This window comes from Gorilla gorilla, chromosome 21 (assembly GCF_029281585.2).
Source record: "Gorilla gorilla gorilla isolate KB3781 chromosome 21, NHGRI_mGorGor1-v2.1_pri, whole genome shotgun sequence".
Lineage (NCBI taxonomy): Eukaryota > Metazoa > Chordata > Mammalia > Primates > Hominidae > Gorilla > Gorilla gorilla.
This window is the reverse complement of record NC_073245.2, coordinates 76,606,570-76,633,768: the sequence shown is the minus strand read 5'-3', so window position 1 is coordinate 76,633,768 and position 27,199 is coordinate 76,606,570. Positions and strand designations below refer to the sequence as shown.

At 43.5% G+C, this 27,199-nt stretch overlaps 1 long non-coding RNA gene across 2 annotated transcripts; it reads right to left on the bottom strand.

Moving 5' to 3' along the window:
- LOC129529076 (uncharacterized) lies at window positions 1-25,621 on the bottom strand. 2 transcript variants are annotated; one of them, XR_010132360.1, is made up of 11 exons: window positions 25,499-25,621; window positions 21,001-21,066; window positions 18,780-18,838; window positions 17,174-17,692; window positions 12,290-12,671; window positions 10,446-10,699; window positions 10,048-10,189; window positions 9,139-9,203; window positions 3,214-3,463; window positions 276-333; window positions 1-182 (listed from the first exon to the last, which is right to left on the bottom strand). It is a non-coding gene; the product is annotated as an uncharacterized lncRNA (long non-coding RNA). The 2 variants fall into 2 exon arrangements; XR_008674461.2 differs by lacking the exons at window positions 1-182; window positions 276-333; window positions 3,214-3,463 and adding an exon at window positions 6,795-6,953 and having other exon boundaries at window positions 10,048-10,244; window positions 10,583-10,699; window positions 25,499-25,616.
- Between the last annotated feature and the right edge of the window lie 1,578 nt (window positions 25,622-27,199).

Sequence of the window (27,199 nt, the reverse complement as noted above, 5' to 3'; positions counted from 1 at the left end):
AAGAGGCCATTGTAACGATGGAGCTGTGCCTGTGGAGGCTGTTGTGAGGCAGTAGGCTCATCTGCGGAGACTGCCGTGAGGTAGGGTATGGGCCTAAATAGGCCATTGTGAGTCATGAGCTTCATCTGTAGAGGCTGACTGGAGAGAGTTCTGGGCCTGGCGAGGCTGCTGGGAGCTAGGAGCTGGGCCAAAAGATTTAAGCACATTTACATTTATTAGGCACTTCATTTCCATTATTACACTGTAATATGTAATAAAATAATTATAGAACTCACCATAATGTAGAATCAGTGGGCGTGTTAAGCTTGTTTTCCTGAAACTGGATGGTCCCACCTGAGCGTGATGGGAGAAAGTGACAGATCAATAGGTATTAGATTCTCATAAGAACAGGGCAACCTAGATCCTTCACATGCACGGTTCACAACAGGGTGCGTTCTCCTATGAGAATCTAATGCTGCTGCTCATCTGAGAAGGTGGAGCTCAGGCGGGAATGTGAGCAAAGGGGAGTGGCTGTAAATACAGGCGAAGCTTCCCTCACTCCCTCACTCGACACCACTCACCTCCTGCTGTGTGGCTCCGTACGGCTCCATGGCTCAGGGGTTGGGGACCCCTGCTCAAGTGCATCCAAAGCGACCCTTCCCACACCAGTCTTCATAGTGGTCAAGGGCAGCAACCACTTAGCTCCCAAGGCATGTGCCTCAGCTGGCATTTCGTCACAATCAACAGTAAGTGGTAGCTTGAGTCATTGTGAGGTCACTTCCTGGAAATCACCAGCATCCCATTTCCCACTGGCAAAGAGCTCAGCACTGCCCCCTGGGAAACAAAACCTATGCCCAAATCCCATCTGTGTGGGTTTATCTCCTAGGACCCTTCCTAACACATTAGTCAGAGTCCAATCAGGAAGCATAAACCACTCAAAAGTTTAAAGTGGTAAAATTTAATACAGAGAATTATTCATTATAACAGGTGAACAGCATAATGAGAGATTGGCTAGCACAAAGTAAAGAGAACTCTAGAGAATACAGGACTAGCCCAGGCCAGGCATGGTGGCTCATGCCTGAAATTCCAGCAATTTGAGAAGCTAATGCGGGAGGATTGCTTAAGGCCAGGAGCTAGAGACCGGTCTGGACAACACAGTGAGACCCTGTCTCTATCCAAAAGAAGAAAAAAGTTAGCTGGGAGTGGTGGTGCACACTTGTAGTCCCAGCTACTCGGAATGCTGAACTTTGAGCCTGGGAGGTCAAGGCTGCAGCGAGGCATGATTATGCCACTACAGTCCAGCCTGGTGACAGAGCAAGACCCTGTCTCAAAGAACAAAACAACAACAACCGTTTACAGACAGAAAAGAGATAGAGCTAATAAGCTGAGGAAAGATGTTGAAATGTGACAAGTAAAGTAACATGAGGTCTTTTGTCTATTTAAAATAATCAAACAAAAAATGACTTACTAAATTATAATACCCTGTGCTGGCAAAGGTGCAGTGAAATGGGCACTTTCTTATACTATGAGGGGTGTTTAAATTGTGTATAAGCCTTCCCGGGTAAAGCCTGTCATTTTTTTAAAATAATGGAGACAGGGTCTCACCATACTGCCATACTGCCTCCTCCAACTCTTGGCCTCAAGCAATCCTCCTCTCTTAGCCTCCCAAAGTGCTAAGACTATAGCTGGGAGGCACCCAAAACCCTGTCAATTTACATCAAGGGTAATGAGAATGTCCATTCACCATGACTCACAGTAATCTTACTTCTGGGGAGACAATTCAATCTAAACAAAAGGTCATCTGTACACACACAGTAAAAATCTGGGAGTAACTGAAGACAGAGTTGGTAAGTGAAATAAGAAACAGTTCTAAGAAATTAAACCATGGTATCAATAGGCACCTGGTATAAAATGTCAGTTGATGTTAGCTGCTACTTTTTTGTTGTTTTGAGACAGGGTCTCACTCTGTCACCCAGGCTGGAGTGCGGAGGCCTGATCATGACTCACTGCAGTCTCAGCCTCCCTGGGCTCAAGTGATCCTCCCACCTCAGCCTCCCAAGTAGCTGGGACTACAGGAACGTGCCACCACACTAGGCTAATTCATGTATTTTCCTGTAGGGATGGTGACTCCCCCTTTGTTTCCAAGGCCTATCGCAAACTCTTGGCCTCAAGCCATCCTCCTGCGTCAGCCTCCCAAAGTGTTGCGATTACCAGTGTGAGCCACCACACCTGGCCAGCTGCTACTTTTAGCAATATTATTATTATTATTCCACTCAATTAAAAATTTTTATTTTCAAGGCTATGCAACAGTATGTATCCTACAGCGTAATTGTAAAAACATATACAGTCGCCGTCCCTCAGTATACAGAATTAGTTCCAGCCCCCCCATCTCTGCATATACCAAAATCCATGCTTACTCGTGTTTCGCTGTCACCCCTCTGGAATCCACGTATACGAAAATTCCAAATATTAGTTGGGCATAGTGGCAAGCACCTGTAGTCTCAGCCAATTGGGAGGCTGAGATGGGAGGATCGCTTCAGCCTGGAAGGTTGAGGCTGCAGTCAGCTGCGATAGCACTACTACCCTCCAGCCTTGGACAACAGAGGGAGACCCTGTCTCAGAAAAAAAAATAAATAAATAAAACAGGTTAGAAATTGTAATGAGGTCTGTTGGGCAAAATTCCATATAAGCAAAGTATAAATTAATAAAGCAAATAGTGATAAATTAGTACGACTGACTTTCTGGAGTTTCTGACAATAAAAGTAAGGAAAATGCAAAACACAAAGACAGAGAGTAAAAAGAGAAATTAGGAAAGCATTCTACATGTTTAATAGGAAGACACTGGTCATGTTCGCGCAGCGGCAGTATGTCGTGACATGACAGACCTTGGAGAGAAGTTAACAGATGAGGAAGTTAATAAAAATCATCAGAGAAGCAAAATACTGGTAGCGACACTCAAGTAAACCACGAAATTTCCATAACTTATGTCAGCAAAGTGGGAATATTGTACAGTGTGTGTTGAAGTTCCTATACAACATTGTTTATCTGCCGTTTGTTTGTTTGTAAGGAATGTATATACTAAAAGTTCTTATTGCTGTCAAAAGAATATGTGTGAATAAGTCATTTTAACTTATTCTTCGTTTTTCTTTTATCTTCCTGCCATCATCCCACAGCCTTACTTTAGAAATTTTTTCTTTAGAAAATTGAACAAGTGCTCCTTGTGGTGGCACACACCTCGAGGATGGGAGGCAGGGGTGGAAGGGTCACTTGAGGCCATTAGTTTGACACCAGCCTGGCCAACAAAGTGAGACCCCATGTCTACAAAACAATTTAAAAATTAGCCAAGTATCGTCATGTATACCTACAGTCCTAGCTACTCAGGAGGCTCAGGTAGGAGTACCCTTAGCCCAGGAGTTCAAGGCTGCAGTGAGCTGTGATAGCACTACTGTACTCAAGCCTGGGTGACAGGGTGAGACCCCATCTCCTAAAATAAAAAACAAAGAAAAAAAGTAGTTCAAGTAGCAAGCTGTATGTGGCTTAGTCTGAATATTTGTAAACTAGAAATTCTCAATCTTTTGGGGTCTAACATCCCTTTACCTTTTTTAACTTTATTGAAGATCTCTAAGACTATTTCTTTCTGTAGATAATTATATGAAAACTAGAAAATAAGACCCAAATTTTTAAATATTATTCATCACATATTAAAGCCATTACATGTTGATATAAGATTTTAAAAATATTTAATATTCATTACATATTAATAATAAAACCATTACATGTTGATATAATACTTTTTTTTCTTTGAGACAAAGTCTTGTTCTCTTGCCCAGGCTGGAGTGAAGTGGCTCAATCTCAGCTCATTGCAACCTCCGCCCCGCAGGTTCAAGTGATTCTCCTACCTCAGCCTCCCAAGTAGCTGGGATTACAGGCGTCCACTACCATGTGCAGCTAATTATTGTATTTTCTTTGTAGAGAAGGAGTTTCACCATGTTGGCAAGGCTGGTCTTGAACTCTTGACCTCAGGTGATCCACCCGCCTGGGTCTCCCTAAGTGCTGGGATTACAGGTGTGAGCCACCGCGCCCACCCCGATTAATGTATGTTTTAAAACACTGATTAGTCAGGCAACAACACCGGGCAGGGCTCTCCTCATTCCCAGCGACGCAAACCCCACTGCACGGCTGAGGGGTTGCAAGGGCTGCAGAGCCAAAAGGCTCTGACTTGAGATATTATTTTACTTGTATTTTTATTTGTATTGTGAGACAGGTACTGCTCTGTCACCCAGACTGGAGTGCAGCTGTGCATTTACAGCTCGCTGCAGCCTCGACCTCCTGGGCTCAAGCCATCTTCCTGCCTCAGTTCCCCAGTAGCTGGTAGTACAGTTGAGTGTCACCATGCCTGGTTATTTTTTTAATTTTTTTGTAGAGTGAGGGTTCTTGCTATGTTGCCCAAGCTGGCCTCAAACTCCTGACCTCAAGAGATCTGCCCACTTCAGCCTCCTGAGTAGCTGAAACTACAAGTACACATCACCATGCCTAGCTACATTTATTTAATTTTGAAAAATATTTTTGTAAAGAGCAGATCTTGCTGTGTTGTCCAGGCTGGTCTTGAACACCTGCCCTTAAAAGATACTCGCACCTCTGCTTACCAAACAGCTGGGACTACAGGCATGAGCCATTGCAATGAGCCTGAAGAGATTTCTTTAATCTAGCATCCCATACTTGGTAGGATTGGGAAAGGCAGTAGTGTTTTTTTAAATTACTTAATAATTTCAGTAACAATCAAACTCAACCTTGACCACTGCCTTCTCTCACACCCCATATCCAGTCTGTCAGGAAATCCTGTTGATTGTCTTCGACATCTACTAAAGATCCACACCCAGCAACTCCCTGGCCTCCTCCCCTACTTCTCCCCTCTGACCATCTCTCAACACCACGACGACCCTGGTCAGGACCACCATCATCTCCCGCCTGGATGTTGCCAAAGCTTGGACCCCGTGCTTCTATCACATCTTCCCACAGTCTTTCTCAACTCAGCAGCCAGAGAATGCTTTTAAATCGGGAGACAGATCATGTCGCCTCTCTGCTCAGAACCCTCCCGCAGTTCCCATCTGAGTCAGAGTAAAAGCCAAAGCCCCACCAATAATCTCCCAGGGCTTATGTGATCTGTACTGATCCCCACCCAGCAACTCCCTGGCTCCCTCCCCTAATTCTCTTCCTCTCTCCATCTGCTCCATGGGCCTCCTTCCAGAGCCAGAGACACACTTCAGACAGTTTATTCTATTGTTTCTGCCTACAATCCTCTTCCCTCAGCACCTTGGCCACCTCCTTCCCCTCCTTCAAATCTTTACTCAATTTTCACTTAGGAGGCCACACCTGACCATTCTATTTAACATTGCCATCTGTCCCCATGCCCACCATGCTCATTTCTTCTTTCTTTACTTTCTTCTTTCTTTTTTTCAAGATCTCACTGTCACCAAGGCTGGAGTGCAGTGGCAAAATCACAGCTCACTGCAACCTCAAATTTCCAGGCTCAAGCGATCCTCCCACCTCAGCCTCCCGAGTACCTGGGACTCCAGGTTCATGCCACCATGCCTGGCTAAATTTTTTAGTATTTTATTTTATTTTATTTTATTTTATTTTATCTTATCTTATTTTATTTTATTTTATTTTGAGACAGAGTTTCACTCTTCTTGCCCAGGCTGTAGTGCAACGGTGCGATCCCGGCTCACTGCAACCTCCACCTCCCAGATTCAAGTGATTCTCCTGCCTCAGCCTTCCAAGTAGCTGGGATTACAGGTGTGTGCCACCACGCCCAGCTAATTTTTGTATTTTTAGTAGAGCCGGGGTTTCACAATGTTGGCCAGGCTGGTGTGGAACTCCTGACCTCAGGTAATCTGCCCGCTTCGGCATCCCAAAGTGCTGGAATTACAGGCGTGAGCCACCATGTCTGGCCAATTTTTTCATTTTTTGTAGAGACAAGGTCTTACTATGTTGCCCAGACTGGTCTTGAACTCCTGGCCTCAAGTGATCCTCCTGCCTAAATTCCTAAAGTGCTGGGATTACCGGCATGAGCCATCATGCCTGGCTTCATGTTCATTTCTTCTTGCTGCTGCAACATAGTTTGCAATTTCCTACATTTAGTGGCTTAAAGCACCACAAATCTACCATCTTACAGTTCTAGGGGCCAGAAACCCAAACTAGGTCTATTAAGGCTAAAGTCAAGGTGTCAGCAGGGCTGCATTCCTTCTGGAGACTCTAATATGTTCCCTTGGCTTTTCCAGCTTCTAGAAGCCACCCCCATTCCTTGGATCATGGCCCCTGACTCCATCTTCAAAGCCAGAGGTGAAGCATCTTCAAATCTCCCTCTCTTACCTCTGCTTTCATCACCACATCTCCTGCTCCAATTCTGAGTCTCCTACTCTCTTTTGTTTATAAAGACCCTTGTGATTGCTGGGCATGGTGGCTCCCACCCAGAATCCCAACACTTTGGGAGGTCAAGGCAGGAGGAACACTTGAGGCCCAAAGTTTGAAACTAGCACGAAAAACACAGTGAGACCACCCCCTCTAGAAAAAAATAAAAATAAATATTAGCCCGACATGGTGGTATGCGCCTGTAGTCCCAGCTCCTTGAGAGGCTGAGGTGAGACAATCCATTTAGCCCAGGAGTTTGAGATCAGCCTGGACAACATAACTCAATCTCATCTCTACAAGGACGAGGTGGGAGGATCACTTGAGCCCAGGAATTTGTGGCCAGCCTGGGCAACAAAAGAAGACCCCATCTGGCCAACACGGCCAACCTGGCCGCCATGGCAAAACTCTGACTCTACAAAAATGAGCTGGGCATGGGTGACATGCATGTGTAGTCCTAGCTACTTGGGAGGTTGAGATGGGAGGATTGCCTGATCTCAGGAGGCCAAAGCTATAGTGAGCTATGATCACATCACTGCACTCCAGCCTGGATGACACAGGAGATTCTGTCTCAAAAAAAAAGAAAAGAAATATATATTTAATCTCTGTCCCTGGTTCCTGGCACAGAGCTTCTAAAGCTCTTACAAAGACCTCAGTGATAGATGTGACAGGAACATCTTTTGTTTTAATATTTGGTCTTGGTCCCAGGTTTCTAACACAAGAGCCTCTAAGAACTTTGGGATCTCCAGCATGGTAAGAATGCATTTGGGGATGTTGTTGAGATGACTGGGTGACTGCAAGCTCCTAAATTTCTTCAAGAGGAGGGCTGATTACCATGCAACCACATGGTAAGAGGCTTGGATCTTTCAGCCTCATGCACTGAACTCCAGGAGGAAGAGGGGCTGGAGACCGACTTAATCACCAACAGCCAAAGATTTTATCAATCATGCTTGCATAATAAAGCCTCCATAAACACCCTGAACAGGGTTTGCAGAGCTTTCAGGGTTGCTGGACACAGGAGATGCTGGGAGGGTCGCATGTTCAACAGAGGGCATGGGAGCTCTGTGCCCCTCCGAACTTAACTTGCCCTGGGTATCTTTCTTTTTTTTTGAGACAGGATCAGGCTCTTTTGTCCAAGCTAGAGTGCAGTGGCACAATCTCAGCTTACTGTAACCTAAGCCTCCCCAGTCCCCAGCTCAAGGTATCCTCTCATCTCAGCTTCCCTAGTAGTTGGAACTCTAGGTGCACAACACCACACTGGTTATTATTATTATTTTTTAATTTTTTATAGAGACAGGTTTTCACCATGTTGCCCAGGCTGGTCTCAAACTCCTGAGTTTAAGCGATCCTCCCACCTTGGCCTCCCAAAGTGCTGAGATTACAGGCATGAGCCACTGCATCCAGCATGCACGTCTCTTTCATTGACTGTTTCTGAGATGTATCCTTCACAATGAACCAGTAATAGGAAATGAACTGGCCAGATGTGGTGGCTCACATCTGTAATCCCAGCACTTTCAGAGGCTGAGGTGGGAGGATCACTTGAGACCAGGAATTTGTGGCCAGCCTGGCCAACACAACAAGACCCCATCTATACAAAAAATAAAAGAAACTAGCCAGATGTGGCGGTGCAGGCATGTAGTCTCAGCTACTAGGGAGGCTGAGGTGGGAGAACCACTGGAGCCCAGACAATCAAGGCTGCAATGAGCTATGACTGCACCATTGCACACCAGCCTGGGCAACAAAATAAGACCCTCTCTCTCAGAAAAAAAGAAAATAAACTGTTTTTCTGAGTTCCGTAAACTGTTCTAGCAAATTATTAAACCCAAGAAGACAGTTATGGGAACCCCCGATTGGTAACAGGTTGGTCAAAAGTATGGTGACAACTTAGGACTTGCCATTGGCATCTGAAGTGAGGATGGCCTCGTGGGACTGAGCCCCTAACTTGTGGGGTCTGTGCTAACTCCAGGTAGTGTCAGAATAAAGTCATGGGATACCCAGTTAATATCCAGAGCACTGAAGAATTTGGTGTAGAAACTCCATACATGCATTCAATCAGAAGTGTGTGAGTAGAGACAAACATGGGCTTTTCTGTCACCTACCTGCTTAACTGCATAGGAGAGGCAATATGTGGTGCTCATGAACAAAGCAAACATTAAAGTCAGACCAGACCCAACATTTGACTCAGTCTTAATATCCAGGTGAGCCTGCGCAAATCATTCATTATTCCTAAGGCTTCATCACTCCATTCATAAAATGGGGATAACTGTGGCACCTACATGTGATTCTGTGAGAATTAATGAAATATTATGCTTGGGGTTATTGTGATCATCATACCTGTTCCAAACTATTTGACAAGGACAGTGATGGATGAAGACATCAAAAAATCAGAAACTGCAATGAGGTCTCTCAGGCAAAATTCCATACAAGCAAACTACTGTGTCTACAAAGCATTCCTGCCACACTTAATTCACCATTCCCTGAACAAAATATGCCATCTTCGTTGTTCAGGTCTGTACTGTGCTGGTTTCCCTTCCCGGGCAGTTTGCGCTATCCCATCCCGGCCCATTCCCCATCCCTCCACCTCCCCCTTCCCTCCCCACTCTCATACAACTCTTCCTCATCTTTCAGGACTTGGCTTCAATGTCACCTTAACTGGAAGCTTCTCTCACTCTCCAGAAGAGCTTCCCATTGCACTTGATGCATGCACTATTATTTGATCATTTTTAAGTTACAGTCCAAATCTTTTTGTACCTGAATAACATGTTGCCCAGTCAGTCTCTCTTCCTGGATTCAGAAGTCCTTCATGGTAGATCCAGCTGGAAGTGACAAAAAGACATCTTTTGACATAAACGGATGACACAGACAGACATAAATTCTTAAATGTCTTAAATGTTATGTGAAAATTAAACAGAATTCAAAGACTTCTGGGGAACACTTAGGAAGTTACTGGGAATGTCATAAAGGGTTAATTTGTATTTTATTTTATTTTTTGAGACAGTCTCATTCTGTCACCTAGGCTGGAGTGCAGTGGTGCAATCAGGCTCACTGCAGCCTTGACCACCTGGGCTCAAGTAATCTCACTCAATTTTTATTTGGTTTAAGAAAGTCTTGGTTGAGGGTGGTGGCTTATGCCTGTAATCTCAGCACTTTGGGAGGCTGAGAGAGGTATATTACTTGAGGCCAGGAGTTTGAGATCAGCCTGGGCAATATATTAAGACCCTGCCTCTACCAAAAAATAGAGTGAACGTGTGGAAGACAATTTTTCCACAGACTGGGAGTGAGGGAATAATTTCAGGATGATTCAAGTGCATTACATATACTGTGCACTTTATTTCTATTATTACTACATAGTAATATATAATGAAATGATTCTACAACTCACTATAACGTAGACTCAGTGGGATCTCTGAGCTTGTTTTCCTGCAACTAGGCTGTCCATCTGGGGTGATGGGAGACAGTAACAGAATATCAGGCATTAGATTCTCATAAGGAGTACACAACCTAGATCCCTCACATGCACACTTCACAACAGAGTTTGTGCTCCTATGAGAATCTAATGCTGCTGCTGATCTGACAGGACATGGAGCTCAGGTGGTCATGCAAGCGATGGGAGGGGCTAGAAATACAGATGAAGTTTCCCTTCACTCGCCTGCTGCTCACCTCCAGCTCTGTGGCCCTGTGGTTGGAGACCGCTGCTCAAGTGCATTTGAAAGGATCCATCCCACGCCATTCTTCAGAGTCAACTTTACTGCTGCAGTGGTCAACTTGTAGCACCCCTAAGCTCGCAGGACATATGCTTCAACTGGCATTTCACAATCAACAGTATGTGGCAGCTTGAGTCATTGTGAGCTCACTTCCTGGAAATCACCAGCATCACATATCCCATTAGCAAGGAGCTCAGCACTGCTCCTTGGATAACCAAACCTATTCCCAAATCCCATCTGTGTGCGTCTATCTCCTGGTACCCTTCCTAGCATCAATTCTGTATTTGTAGGAGTCCAATCAGGAGACACAAACCACTCAAAAGTTTAAACTAGAATGAGCAAGATGGCTCACACCTGTAATCCCAGCACTCTGGGAGGCCAAGGTGGGTGGACTGCTTTGAGCTCAGGAGTTTGAGAACAGTCTGGGAAACACGGCGAAACCTCGTCTCTACAAAAAAACACAAAAATCAGCTGGGTGTGGTGGCACTTACCTGTAATCCCAGCTACTCGGGAGGCTGAGGCAGGAGAATTGCTTGAGCCTGGCAGGTGGAGGCTGCAGTAAGCAGAGGTTGTGCCACTGTACTCCAGCCTGGGTGACAGTGTGAGACCTGGTATCAAAAAGAAAAAACATATATATATATATATATATATGTAAATTTAATATAAAAAGTATTAATTTTGGCCAGGCAAAATGGCTCATGCTTGTAATCCCAGCACTTTGGGAGGCCAAGGCAGACAGATCACCTGAGGTCAGGAGTTCGAGACCAGCCTGACCAGCATAGAGAAACCCCATCTCTACTAAAAATACAAAATTAGCTGGGCATGGTGGCACATGCCTGTAATCCCAACTACTCGGGAGGCTGAGGCAGGAGAATCGCTTGAACCGGCAGGTGGAGGTTGCGCTGAGCCGAGATAGCGCCATTGCACTCCAGCCTGGGCAGCAAGAGTGAAACTCCATCTCAAAAAAAAAAAAAGATTAATTTTTACAGAGGATCAGCACAATGAGGGACACACTAGCACAAAGTAAAGACAACTCTAGAGAATACGGAACTAGCAGAGGCCAGGCATTGTGGCTCATGCCTGTAATCCCAGCAATTTGGGAAGCCTAGGCAGGAGGATCGCTTGAGGCCAGGAGTTGGAGACCAATCAGTGCTAAATAGTGAGACTCTGTGTCTACCAAAAAAAAGAGACATTAGCCAGGTGTGGTGGTGGTGCACACCCGTAGTTCCAGCTACTTGGGAGTCTGGGATGGGAGAAATCCCTTGAGCCTGGGAAGTCTACACTACAGTGAGCCAAGATTGTGCCACTGCACTCCAGCCTGGGCGACAGAGTGAGACCCTGTCTTAGAAAGAAAAAAGAAAAGAAAGTGTTAATCCCCCTATGGGAATCTCCTCTTCTCCTGCCCTCTCTGGAACCTCACTTGTCGGTTCTTCCTCCCACTTTCCTGTATCTTTAACCTATCCCCCACTTTTAGCTCCTTCCCATCATCATTTAAATTACTCAAACTTCTTCTGTTTTAAAAACCTCTCCCTAAACTCAGGGAGAGGTCTCCTGCACACCCATTGAGCCATCTGCTCTCCCTGGTGCCTTCTCCATAGCAGCCTGAGCCATGTCTCTAATCCATGAATCTCATCATGTTACTCCCCCATTTACATCACTTCTCCTTGCCTCAGGGATTAAGTCCAAACTCCTTAACAGCCCCTGCTCTGCCCTGCCTTGCAAGGCAGCCTCACTGCTTGCCCCTCTCCATTTCATCTGCTATGGAGTCCAACTGAGCCTCATCTGCCCCTTGAACACACACTCTTTCTCCTCTGGGAGTCTCTGAAGTGGGTAATATCCTCTGCTTATAATATGCTTCCCCTTAAACCTCTACTCTCTTCCTAGCTAGCTTCGACTCCTCTGTCACTTGTCCGCTTTGGCATCACCTCCTCATAGAAGACTTCTTTGACTCCCAAGATTCTCAGGAGCATGGCAGGTGAAGTGCTCCTCCCATGAATGGATGGAGATTAGGGAGTGTGTGTTATTCATGCTTAATTCACCAGTGCTTAGCTGAGTACCTGCCATAAAATAGTTACTGTGGTGGCCAAAGTAATAACCCCCACCACCACCAATTGCTCATGTCCTATGTTACACAGCACAATTACATAGGAAGGGAGAATTAAGAGTGCAGATAAAATTAATGTTGCTCATCAGCTGACCTTAAAACAAGATTATCCTGGAGTATCTAGGAGAGCCCATGTAATTACAAGCATTCTTTAAAACTGGAAGAGGGAGGCAGAAGGTTAAGAACCAGAGACGGTGGGCACAATGGCTCATGCCTGTAATACCAGTACTTTGGGAGGCCAGGGCAGGAAAATCCCTTGAGTGCAGGAGTTCAAGGTCAGCTGTGGCAACATACTGAGGTCCCATCTCTACAACAAAATAAAAACAAAATTCACTGAGTGTCACGATGCTTACCTGTAGTCCCAGCTACGGGAAGGCTGACATGGTAGGATTGCTTGAGCCTGGGAGTTTGAGGCTATAATGAGCCATGATAGGACCACTGAACTCCATCCTGAGTGACAGGGCAAGGTCCTGTTTCTGAAGAAAAAAAGGACATTGGAATCAGGGTCCTCTCCATCCTGAGGTGCCTACAAGGCATCTCTCTCTGCAAACGAGTAAACATCACCCTCCAACTCCTTACAGAGTGGAGCAACAGGAAAACTCCTTCATCTCATTTCTGTGCTGCTTGGGAGGCCTGGACAGCCCAATAACCAGCTCCTTGCTGATGAAGCAATCAGGAAATGGCTCGAGTTGAGCTAAGGAGAATTTGGGTCCTTCTTTTGGTTCTCAGTAGGCAGGGTAGGGGCCAGGCATGGTGGCTCATACCTGTAATCCTTGCACTGTGGGGGGCCAAGGTGAGAGGATTGCTTGAGGCCAGGAGCTCAAGACCAGCCTGGACAACATAGCAAGACCTGGGTGGCATACACCTGTGGTCCCTACTACTTGGTAGGATGAGGTGGGAGGATTGATCACTTGATCCCAGGAGTTTCAGGCTGCAGTGAGCCATGATCACACCACTGCACTTCAGCCTGGGTGACAGAGCCAGACCATGTCACAAAAAGTTAGAAAGAAAAAAAAAAGAGAGAGAGGGAGAGAGACTATACACAAGCACCACCACATTTGGCTAATTTTTAAATATTCTGTAGAGACAAGGTCTTGTTATGTTGCCCAGGCTAGTCTAAAACTCCTGGCATCAGGCTGGGCATGGTGGCTCATGCTTGTAATCCCAGCACTTTGGGAAGCTAAGGCAGGCAAATCACCTGAAGTCTGGAGTTCGAGACCAGCCTGGTCAACATGATGAAACTCTGACTCTATCAAAAATACAAAAATTAGCTGGGCAGTAGTGGCATGTACCTGTAGTCTCACCTACTCGGGAGGCTGAGGCAGGAGAATCACTTGAACCTGGGAGGTGGAGGTTGCAGTGGACCCCATCACTGCACTCCACCCTGGGTGACAGAGCAAGACTCTGTCAAAAACAACAACAACAATAACAAAAACAAAACAACAACAACAAAAAAAAAACTCCTGGCATCTAGACATCTTCCTGTCTTAGCCTCCCAATGCCCTGGGATTATACTGTTTCCTACAATTGAAGACACTTGTTCTTATACTGCTTTAAGGTATAAAGGAAGAAAAAAAAACGGATAATGGCAAATGTTGGTGAAGGCCGGGCATGGTGGCAGCCTGTAATTCGAGAACTTATGGAGGCTGATGAACTTAGGTAGAACCTTGTTTACTAGAGTATTAGGCATGGGTTTGGGCAACTATTCTAACCAGAGAAACTGGCTTCAGTGAGGGCAAGTTGGCAATCCAAGGTATAGCGTGCATAGGGATGGCAAAATTCAGGGTGACTGAAGCAAAAGCTTCAGAACCAGAAAGACCACATCTGGGAGTAGAGCACAAAACTCTCAAGAGATGAATCTTTGTAAGAGTGAGGCAGAACTATATAGCAGTTTTAGGAGATCTGTTGGTGCCCAGCAAGAGCTCCAAATGGGCTATATGCAGGGATGCAGCCTGTAGTCTCAGGAGAGGAGGTTCACAAAAGTCATTCAGTCCAAGACCTCAAACTGTGTTCTCTACTAAAAGGAATCAAGGTTCCCTAGAGAAATGGCTGACTCCATGTATGGTGCAGTATATTGATCGTGGAACATCTTTTTTTGCCAGAAAGCAAGGAAGCCATCAAAGTCCAACAGGATCACGTCAAAAAGACATGAAAGTCAACTTGAAGAGATAATGATTAACCTAGATGAGACAATGTAAGCATCCAAAACAATAAAGACTGCAATGGCCTGAAATACATCAAATGCAAACAATAATCTATGAGTTCATAATGGTATTCAGAAAAAAAAACTACTGGTCATTAGAGGGAAGGTTACTAGGTCACTAACTTACTACTCTGAAAAGTGACTTAAGATGAGAGGTAGGGTGGAGAATTAGCTATTTATTCAGTCTTTCCTGTACAAACCTAAATTTTTAGGGAGATTGAAGCAGACGAAACAAATCTGGAAAAATGGAGGTAACTGCTTAATCTGCGGGTTGGGTGCATGGAGGTTCAACATATTTCTTTTGTGTATATTTGAACCCCCTACAAAAAAACCACAAGACAGAATGTGAGCCAAGCAGCTTAGGGTTTAGGCAAGGCTTCTGCCTACAAGAGACACCAGGATATGAGGGGCAGTTTTAGCCCTAATGGGCTGAGCCAACTGGAGGTATATAGGGAAGTGCTAAATTGCAGAGGTATCATGTTGCCCAGCACTTGATCAAATCCTAGATCCTAGGTCTGCTTGGTAGCATGCTTCCTAGGTAGTGGATCTGAGGCTACCTATAGAACTTCCTTTGCAGTCATAATTCGCTCAGAAACTACAAAAGTGCTTGCTCTTGAAAATGGAGTCTTTGTCCATTTCATGCTTCTATAAAAGAATACCACAGACTGCATAATTTATAAAAAGGAAAAAAGGAAGGAAAGAAAAAAGGAAGGAAGGAGGGAAGGAGGGAAAAAGGGAAGGAGGGAAGGAAAGGAAGGAAGGGAAAGAAGGAAAGGAAGGAAGGGAAAGAGAGAAAGAGGGAAGGAGGAAGGGAGGGAAGGAGGGAGGGAGGGAGAGAGAGAGGGAGGGAGGGGAAGGGAAGAAAAGGGAAGAGAAGGGAAAGGAGAAAGAAAAGGAAAGGAAAGGAATAAATTTTATTTCTTAACAGTTCTGGATGTTAGGAAGTCCAAGGTTGAGGGGCCTGCATCTGGTAAGGGTCTTCTTGCTGCATCATCCCACTACAGAAGGCAGAAGGAAAAGAGAGCGCAAGAAAGCAAGAGGGCAAAAGGGGCTGAACTCTGTTTTATAATAAGCCCACTCTGTGATTACTAATCTATTACCACAATAACAACATTAACTCATTCATGAAGGCTATTTTATTAGGCCCCACATCCCAACTGTTGCATTGAGGATTGAGTTTCCAGCACATAAACTTTGGGGGACACATTTAAACCAGAGCAGAGCACTTAGGTTAATTCAACTAAGAGGAGCTGGGAAAATCAAAGGCATGAGAAAGACAGCAAAAGCTAGCAGAGAGAAATGCATAGGTTAAGGAAAAAAGTCACAGTGAATCCTGTAGTGCAGGCTACTTTATCAAAAGCACCTGAAAAAGATCTCATTAACTCCCCCAGCTCACCTCCACCCACATCTAAAGAGCCACACACAGCACCACCAAAGGCAGTGCAATGAGAACAGCATTCTCCTCAACAGACAAGCTGGGAGTATCTAGACACCTGACCTCAATAGCTCCAGAACTGTCCTAAAACATTTCCTCCCTAACCACCACTCAAGTCACCAGCTTGGAAAGTATTAAGAAAACCCAAATCCTGACACACCACTATGAAACAACTTAAAACAGCAAAGAACAACCCATTTAAACAGCAATGCCAGCTGTTGGGAAAAAAAGGAACAATGAGTAGAGGAGAAACAGAACTATCGGGGTCCACCAAGACCCAGTCTCTCAGCTTCAGCACTTTTAAATGCAGAATCCATACCCCTCTGGGGCCTGTGGAGCTCCAAAAGGCATGTCGTCCTCAAAGATAAATGAGCAGGCAAGCTGGCTAGAAAACCACTAAGGGTATTATTCTTTAAAGAATCTTTATAGGGGCAAAGAGGAATGGGTCTTAACTGGCTATGTGAACTCCCCACAGATTCTGAGGATGATGTCAGTATCCCTTTCCAGATGTGTTTAACACTTTGCAGTCACTTGTATTCCTGCCACTGAGTGCCAGTGCTTTGCTAATTTGAACTGATTCCAGCTCACGCTGACCCCAGCTCCCTGGATGTTACCATTAGCCAAGACTGTCACCCATACTGTACCCTTTCAAAGAGTCCTAAAAACAGCTCTTCACCTACTCTTCCAAGACAAGTAAAAATGTCTGCCAAAGAAATGGGGAAAAAAGATTCAGAGAGTGAAAACAATTAATATACTAACAAGAGAGCAAAAAGCAAAGGGGGAGGAGAAACTAGGAAAATCATAGATGGGCTCTCACCTATTTCCAAAGCTGGGCTAATGTCCTTTTGCTTGTGTCTGAATAAGGCACCAATTTTAAGCTGCTAATGAAAAAAAAAGAAAAAGAGAAAGAAGCAGGCCCAGGCTGGGCGCAGTGGCTCATGCCTGTAATCCCAGCACTTTGGGAGGCTGAGGCAGGTGGATCACCCAAGGTCAGGAGTTCTAGACCAGCCTGGTCAACATGGTGAAACACCATCTCTACTAAAAATACAAAAAATTAGACAGGCATGGTGGCGCATGCCTGTAAATCCAGCTACTAAGGAGGCTGAGGCAGGAGAATTGCTTGAACCTGGAAGGCAGAGAATGTGGTGACCTGAGATCACGTCATTGCCCTCAAGCCACGGCAATGAGAACAAAATTCGGTAAAAACAAAACAAAACAAAACAAAACAAAACCACCATAAAATAACTCAGACTTAATTAAATACAACCCTAGTGGTGAATGACTAAAGATGGATTACTCATAACAGAGATAACAGTCCAATAAGAATCCAGGAATCTTACCTTTTAATAACAAAAAAAATCCTTTCCTTCGAAAGTAACATCCTCTCAAGGCCAGGAATTCCATTAGTAGAAAGCCTTCCTAAAAAACAAAATTCCTGGCCAGGCATGGGTTCACGTCTGTAATCTCAGCACTCTGGAAGGCCAAGGCGGGAAGATCACTTGATGTCAGGAGTCGAGGCGGGAAGATCACTTGACGTCAGGAGTTCGAGACTGGCCCGGCCAACATGGTGAAACCCCATCTCCACTAAAAATACAAAAATTAGCCTAGTGTGGTGGTGGGCACGTGTAATCCCAGCGACTTGGGAGGCTAAGGCAGGAGAATTTCTTGAACCCAGGAGGCAGAGGTTGCAGTGACCGGCAAGGTTGCGCCATTGCACCCCAGCCTGGGTGATAAGAGTGAAAACTCCATCTCAAAAATAAAAATTCCTTTGGGAAGGCCTTCTACATAAAAATCTTCAACATGAGACTGGAAAAAAGGGTATGGGATCATCACCAGACCTTTGGCTTTTACAGCTCGAGCTATAAGAACAAAAAGAAAAAGGGATATCATTTAAACACAGTATGTAGAAAAGAATAATTATTGAATCTGTACTGGTCTTTAACTTTTACACTTTGATCTTTAATTCTGTTATTGTGATTGAGTCCAAAGAAAAATAGTATGAGTAAAATAAAAAGAACACCAAAAATGCTAATATTCTGTTTACCAAAGTCTGTAGTGAAATATCCCATTAAATCCAAGTGCAGTGACACACCCATAATCCCAAGCACTTTGGGAGGCTGAGGCGGGTGAATCTCCTGAAGTCAGGAGTTCAAGGCCAGCCTGGCCAACATGGTGAAACCCCAACTCTACTACAAATACAAAAATTAGGCAGGCGTGGTGGCAGAGGCCTGTAATCCCAGCTACTTAGGAGGCTGAGGCAGGGAGAATTGCTTGAACCCAGGAGGTGAGCTTGCCATGAGCTGAGATCATACCACTGCACTCCAGCGTGGGCGACAGAACAAAACTTCAACCTCCAAAAAAAAAAAAAAAAAACAGCTAGCAGGTGACATTTGCTATGGGGAGACTAGGGATATGATCCTGCTGCAATCCTTCCATTTTAGTAAATCTAAACAGTGTGAATCCATTCTGTTTCGTCCCCACTCCACTCCAGAGCCAAAACAAGAAATCAATTATATTTCTAGTTCTTTAAAAACATATCTAACTAAATCATCTAATTAAAAGATAATATGCATGGTTCCATACTCTAAAAGAAAACTTATGTCCTGCATATCATGGACATTTGATGAATGCTTATTCAGTTGACTGGTGTAGACTTCAATAATAACCTGTTCAATGCATTATGCCAGATGAATCTTGCATCTCAAAAGTAGAACAAATATTGTTCGTTCAGTTTTGTCTACCCATAAATGCAGTATTTACTAATAAAAAGAAAATGAGTTTATTGTTCTAGAGAGTATGAGAATTTTGACAACATGAATTCTCCCATCCTAGGACATAATTAATACTTAGAGGCATACTATTTCATGTGGAAGCTACCATTAAATCAATGTTAAGTGTTAATTACCTCACATAATCTTCTAATCTGACTTAAGACTGAAGATGTACCTCACAAAGCTGATTTATCAAGTTGTAAATCTTCACCTGTTGAATTCATAAGTTCATGTCTGAAAGGTGAGAATAAATACTTAATATTCACTAGACAATATTCAGCAAAGTAATATCCACTAGTACATATTTAATATTTCATCATGTACTGCTGGTGTGAACAGAAAAGACAGGCTGGGCACAGTGGCTCACACCTGTAATCCCAGCAGTTTGGGAGGCCGAGGCAGGTAGATCATGAGGTCAGGAGTTCGAGACCAGCCTGGCCAACATGGTAAAACCACGTCTGTACTAAAAGTACAATAATTAGCTGGGCATGGTGGCAGGCACCTGTAATCCCAGCTACTCGGGAGGCTGAGGCAGGAGAATTGCCTGAACCCAGGAGGTGGAGGTTGCAGAAACCATTATCATGCCACTGCATTCCAGCCTGGGCAAGAGAGCAAGATTCTGTCTCAATCAATCAATCAATAAAAATATAAGGAGGAAGCATTTACTGTGTATATGTCTGGTATTATGTGAAGCACTTTACTATCTTATCAAATCTTCGGGACAGATCTTCAGTTCTCATGACCACAAAAGAGGATACTAAAGCTCAGACAGGAGAAGAGACGTGGCCAGCCTGTGTCCCCAGGGCCTATGGTCTTACCACTAGGTTACAGTGTTTCCAGATATCACATGTTGTGAGGTTTTTGCTTTAAAATGAACCAAAATAAACCAAAGGTGAAAAAGGCATAAGCTATTAAAAAGTGGGAGAAACACTAAGAGAACCTTAAGCATGTAACTAAAAATATTATGGAAATGTTATTGAATTCATTAGCAAATTTAGTGCTAGGTTTTCATTGAGGAGTAGGTTATATTACTCATAATGAAGAAAAATGTTCATTTTAAGTACATTAACATAAATACCATCAATATTGTTTCTCATGTTTAAAGGTTCACTTAAAGCAATTCAGTTAAAATTCTGCATATCATACAATTTTATAGTTTGCTAGTAGGTTACAAGTAAATAGTCACCCAAATAAAAACATCATGTTTTCCACTATCTGTTGCTCTTTTTAGGTGAGCATTTGATGTATACCAACAGAGAGAGGATAATAACAAATCGCTAATTTCTTTCATCACTATATAAAGGTGGCTTCAGGATAGAATAGTATCAGGTCAATGATGAATTTGAAATCTAACATCAATTCAGTGATGCATCAAGATAAAAGTAGAGACAATAGGGGCACCTTGGTGAGTACTGAACATTTTATTTATTTATTTATTTTGAGATGGAGTTTTGCTCTTTTTGCCCAGGCTAGAGTGCAATGGTGCAACCTCGGCTCACCGCAACCTCTGCCTCCTGGGTTCAAGCGATTCTCCAAGCGATTCTCCTGTCTTGGCCTCCCAAATAGCTGGGATTACAGACATGCGCCACCACACCCGTCTAATTTTGTATTTTTAGTAGAGACGGGGTTTCTCCATGTTGGTCAGGCTGGTCTCGAACTCCCGACGTAGATATCTGCCTGCCTTGGCCTCCCAAAGTGCTGGGATTACAGGTGTGAGCCACCGCGCCCAGATGAATTCCAAATTTAACAAAGCAGACTAAGAGAAACAATTCATTTAAAAAAATAATATTTGGCCAGGCATGGCGGCTCACACCTGTAATCCCAGCACTTTGGGAGGCTGAGGTGAGTGGATCAGGAGGTCAGCAGTTCAAGACCAGCCTAGCCAAGATCATGAAACCCCATCTCTACTAAAAATACAAAAATCAGCCAGGCGTGGTGGCTGGTGCCTGTAATCCTAGCTGCTCAGGAGGCTGAGGCAGAGAACTGCTTGAACCCAGGAGGCGGAGGTTGCAGTGAGCCGAGTTCGTGCCACTGCACTCCAGCCTGGGCGACAGAGTGAGGCTCCGTCTCAAAATAAATAAATAAATAATTCAATGAAATCCCTAAGATCCAGGGCTTTGCAATAAATATGTAAATAAATTTCCAATCTCCATACTGAAAGTTTAAAAGAAATGCTAGCTAATAACTAAAGAAATACAACTTTTCCTCAGCTTTGCAGCAATCTAGAAACAAAGTGTGTAGACACTACAAAGCACCTTACAAGGAGAAACGTGTAAGGATGGCATGACTCGCCGGCAGCCCTGGGCTTGTCCACGGTACCCCCATGATGAATAGTAACTCCATTGTGTAAACGCCCATGAACATAAGATTACAGGACTTTTCCAGTTTAGACATACCATATTTTCTTTCAGACAATTCTTCAATTTGTTTACGTAGATCAGCAATACGATGATTCCATTTCTCTGAAAATCAAGCAAAAGTTGCTTCTCAATAATACGTCCCTATGTCAGAGCAGCACTAACGTATAATGACTGATTTCATATATTTTACATTCTAACAGTCCATATCATTTTATTGCTTTCAAGAAAAAATTTCCCCTTTTTGGTGGTTCTTAGAATTGGTTTAATGGGAGACTATTAGAGAAGCTGAAAAGCAGGAGGGCAGAACAGTTCAATCAAATTAAACACAATAACAGGGAGGTCACAATAAGGCGGTCTCCAGGGGTCTTTTAGCAAACTTCCTAAAACATGTCTCAGCTGTGTGAAATAAGACTTTACAGCAGGCAGGTGCAGTGGTGCAGGCCTGTAATCCCAGGACTTTGGCAGCAGAGGCAGACGGATCACTTTGAGCTCAGGGCAACACAGCCAAAACCCCCCTCCCTAGCCCCACCCCCACCCTGTCCCTACCAAAAATACAAAACAGAAGGGCATGGAAGCTGTATTGGAAGCGATGGTGTGGACTAGATCAGTGATACGGCATGGTGTGGATATTACTGCACTAGCATTGGAAGCGATGGTGTGGACTAGATCAGTGACAGGGCATGGTGTGGATATTATTACATTAGTACTGCAAGCGATGGTGTGGATTAGATCAGTGATAGGGCATGGTGTGAATATTATTATATTAGCATTGGAAGCGATGGTGTGGATTAGATCAGTGATAGGGCATGGTGTGGATATTATTACATTAGTATTAGAAGCAATGGTGTGGACTAGATCAGTGATAGGGCATGGTGTGGATATTACTACATTAGTATTGGTACTGATGGTGTGGATTAGATCAGTGATAGGGCATAGTGTGGATATTATTACATTAGTATTGGAAGCGATGGTCTGGACTAGATCAGTGATAGGGCATGGTGTGGATATTATTACATTAGTATCGGAAGAGATGGTGTGGACTAGATCAGGGATAGGGCATGGTGTGGATATTATTACATTAGTATTCAAAGCGATGGAGTGGACTAGATCAGTCATAGGGCATGGTGTGTATATTACTACATTAGTATTGGAAGCGATGGTGGGGATTAGATCAGTGATACGGCACGGTGTGGATATTACTACATTAGTATTGGAAGCGATGGTGTGGACTACATCAGTGATAGGGCATGGTGTGGGTATTACTACATTAGCATTGGAAGCGATGGTGTGCACTAGATCAGTGTTAGGGCATGGTGTGGATATTATTACATTAGTACTGGAAGCGATGGTGTGGACTAGATCAGTGATAAGGCAAGGTGTGGATGTTACTACATTAGTATTGAAAGCGATGGTGTGGATTAGATCAGTGATAGGGCATGGTGGGGATATTATTACATTAGTATTGGAAGCGATGGTGTAGATTAGATCAGTGATAGGGCATGGTGTGGATATCACTACATTAGTATTGGAAGGGATGGTGTGGATTAGATCAGTCATAGGACATGGTGTGGATATTATTACATTAGTATTGGAAGCGACAGTGTGGACTAGATCAGTGATAGGGCATGGTGTAGATATTATTACATTAGTATTGGAAGCGATGGTGTGGACTAGATCAGTGTTAGGGCATGGTGTGGATATTATTACATTAGTATTGGAAGCGATGGTCTGGACTAGATCAGTGATAGGGAATGGTGTGGATATTATTACATTAGTATTGGAAGCGACGGTGTGGACTAGATCAGTGATAGGGCATGGTGTGTATATTACTACATTAGTATTGGAAGCGATGGTGTGGATTAGATCAGTCATAGGGCATGGTGTGGATATTACTACATTAGTATTGGAATCGATGGTGTGGACTAGATCAGTGATAGGGCATGGTGTGTATATTACTACATTAGTATTGGAAGCGATGGTGTGGACTAGGTCAGTGATAGGGCAAGGTTTCGATATTATTACATTACTATTGGAAGCGATGTTGTGGATTAGATCAGTGATAGGGCATGTTGTGCATATTGCTACATCAGTATTGGAAGCGATGGTGTGGATTAGATCAGTGATAGGGCACGGTGTGGTTATTGTTACATTAGTATTTGAAGCGATGGTGTGGATTAGATCAGTGATATGGCATGGTGTGGATATCACTACATTAGTATTGCAAGCGATGGTGTGGACTAGATCAGTGATAGGGCATGGTGTGGATATTACTACATTAGTATTGGAAGCGATGGTGTGGATTAAGTCAGTGATAGGGCATGGTGTAGGTATTACTACATTAGCTTTGGAAGCGATGGTGTGGATTAGATCAGTGATAGGGCATGGTGTGGATATTATTACATTAGTATTAGAAGCGATGGTGTGGATTAAGTCAGTGATAGGGCATGGTGTAGGTATTACTACATTAGCTTTGGAAGTGATGGTGTGGATTAGATCAGTGATAGGGCATGGTGTGGATATTATTACATTAGTATTGGAAGCGATGGTGTGGACTAGATCAGTGTTAGGGCATGGTTTGGATATTACTACATTAGTAATGGAAGCGATGGTGTGGACTAGATCAGTGATAGGGCATCGTGTGGATATTACTACATTAGTATTGGAAGCTATGGTGTGGACTAGATCAGTGATAGGGCATGGTGTCGATATTATTACATTAGTATTGGAAGCGATGGTGTGGAATAGATCAGTGATAGGGCATGGTGTGGATATTATTACATTAGTATTGGAAGCGATGGTGTGGATTAGATCAGTGATAGGGCATGGTGTGGATATTACTTCATTGATATTGGAAGCGATGGAGTGGACTAGATCAGTGATAGGGCATGGTGTGGATATTACTACATTAGTATTGGAAGCGATGGTGTGGACTAGATCAGTGATAGGGCATGGTGTGGATATTATTACATTAGTATTGGAAGCGATGGTGTGGATTAGATCAGTGATAGGGCATTCTGTGGATGTTACTACATTAGTATTGGAAGCGATGGTGTGGGTTAGATCAGTGATAGGGCATGGTGTGTATATTATTCCGTTAGTATTGGAAGTGATGATGTGGATTAGATCAATGATAGGCCATGGTGGGGATATTATTACATTAGTATTGGAAGCGATGGTGTGGACTAGATCAGTGATAGGGCATGGTGTGGATATTACTACATTAGTATTGGAAGCGATGGTGTGGATTAGATTAGTGATAGGGCACGGTGTGGATATTATTACATTAGTGTTGGAAGTGATGATGTGGATTAGATCAGTGATAGGCCATGGTGGGTATATTAGTACATTAGTATTCGAAGTGATGGTGTGGATTACATTGGTGTTAAAGCATGGTGTGGATATTACTACATTAGGATTGGAAGAGATGGTGTGGATTAGATCACTGATAGGGCATGGTGGGGATATTACTACATTAGTATTGGAAGCGATGGTGTGGATTAGATCAGTGATAGGGCATGGTGTGGATACCACTACATTAGTATTGGAAGCGATGGTGTGGATTAGATCAGTGATAGGGCATGGTGTGGATATTATTACATTAGTATTGGAAGCGATCGTGTGGACTAGATCAGTCATAGGGCATGGTGTGGATATTATTACATTAGTATTGGAGGCGATGATGTGGACTAGATCAGTGATAGGGCATGGTGTGGATATTACTACATTAATATTGGAAGCGATGGTGTGGACTAGATCAGTGATAAGGCATGATGTGGATATTATTAAATTAGTATTGGAAGCGATGCTGTGGACTAGATCAGTGATAGGGCATGGTGTGGATATTATTACATTAGTATTGGAAGCGATGGTCTCGACTAGATCAGTAATAGGGCATGGTGTGGAAATTACTACATTAGTATTGGAAGCGATGGTGTGGACTAGATCAGTGATAGGGCATGGTGTGGATTTTAGTTCATTAGTATTGGCAGTGATGGTGTCGATTAGATCAGTGATAGGGCATGGTGGCGATATTATTACACTAGTATTGGAAGCGATGGTGTGGACTAGATCAGTGATAGGGCATGGTGTGGATATTATTACATTAGTATTGGAGGCGATGGTGCGGATTAGATCAGTGATAGGGCATGGTGTGGATATTACTACATTAGTATTGGAAGCGATGCTGTGGACTAGATCAGTGATAGGGCATGGTGTGGATATTATTACATTAATATTGGAAGCGATGATGTGGACTAGATCAGTGTTAGGGCATGGTGTGGATATTATATGGGTGTTAGGGCATGGTGTGGATATCATAGTAATGTAGGGCACAGTGTGATTATTATATTAGAGGCCGCTGTAAGAATATATATTAGCAGCCACTGTGTCTTGGACGTTGACAATGATATTAGGGTGTACTCCAAACAGTGAGATTTGGAGGTTTTATTTTTCTAGATGGATTTCTTCCTCTGCTGAGTGTTCTAAAGACTCACTCCTTGGCACTGAGGGCCGTTGACAGGAGCTTTTTACTCACCAATGAAGAACACCAAGTTAACACGTCCCTCGTGCTGCCCTGAGGAAGTTGAAGCTCCTCGCTGCTTCTGGCACCTCAGCGGGAAGTTGGTTGAGGCGGGATCGCGCGCCCTCTGTTGGCGGCATGGTTCAGCACAGACGCTCTTGTCACAGTTTCTCGGCGGATGTGCGCCCCCTCCTGGCTGTCCTGAAATACCTATAAAATTCAATATTCAGTTTATTCAGTGTCATAATTTTGGAAATTCAAACCGAAATAAAGGCCACTATATCCATACCCTTCCCATAAATGGTGATGGAAGAATTATTTGGAAGCCATATAGAATGAAGTGACTCTATACACAAATTAAAACAGAAAAACCTACTCAAAATAGTCCAGAGACTACAACTTCAAATGCAAAACTATAAATAATCTAAAAGAAAACCTAAGAGACATTGGATCTGGTGTTGTTTTAACACCCAGCATCAAGTGCCAATTCGTGAAAATACTGAGAACAGACTTTATAAAACTAAATTTTCTACTATGAAAAACCCTATTCAGAGAACAAAAAGACAAGACACACTGTGAGAAGATATTTACAAAATACAAACGTGATTTTAAAAACTGTATTGAAAATACACAAAGAACTCTTCAAACGAACACTAAGAAAACTAAAAACCCAAATAAAACTGGGTAAATATCTGAACAGACATCCAGCCAAATAAAATATATAGATAGCAGGCCAGGTGTGGTGGCTCATGCCTATAACCCCAGCACTTTGGGAGCCTGAGGCGGGTGAGTCACCTGAGGTCAGGAATTTGAGATCAGCCTGGCCAACATAGTGATACCCCCTCTCTACTAAAAATACAAAAAAATTAGCCAGGCATGGTGGTGGGTGCCTGTAATCCCAGCTACTTGGGAGGCTGATGCAAGAGAATTGCTTGAACATCAGAGGTGGAGGTTGCAGTGACCGAAGATCATGCCACTGCACTCCAGCCTGAGTGACAGAACAAGACTCTATCTCAACTAAAAAAAAAAGAAAAAAGAAAAAAAAAGAAAATACACAGATAGCACATAATCACACAAAAGGATGCTCAATATATCTCATTAGGAGACTGCAAATTAAAATAATGCTGAGATATCACTGCACACCTAGTACAACTGTGGGACTCTTAAAAAAGCTCAACAGTAACAACTGGAGGTTGAAGAACAATAGGTACGGCCATTCATTACTGGCAGAATGCATGAATGTGTACAGCCACTTTGGGAAATAGTTTGACAGTTTTTCCCAAAGATAAACAAGTCTTACCTTACAATCCAACAACTGCACCCCTAAATTGTGTATGTTTAGACAGCTGCTTTGAAAAATTATGTTCAAACAAAAACTAGCATGTAATTATATACGAGCCACTCTACTCATAATGGCCAAAACTTGAAGTAATCAGAACGTTCTTCAATAGCTGAATGCATAATCAATTTGAAGTACAACCATGCAATGGAATACCATTCACCAACAGAAAGGAATGAACTGTCAATCCATGAAAACAAATGAATGAATCTTGCATCTATGTTGCTAAAGTAAAGGGTGGCAGTATGAAGATGCTATACATTATATGACTCCATTCATATAACATTCTGGAAAAAGCACAACCAAAGAGATGATAGTGAGATCAGTGACTGTCTGGGGTGGGGATTTGAAGTATTCTGTATGCTACTTCAGTAGTG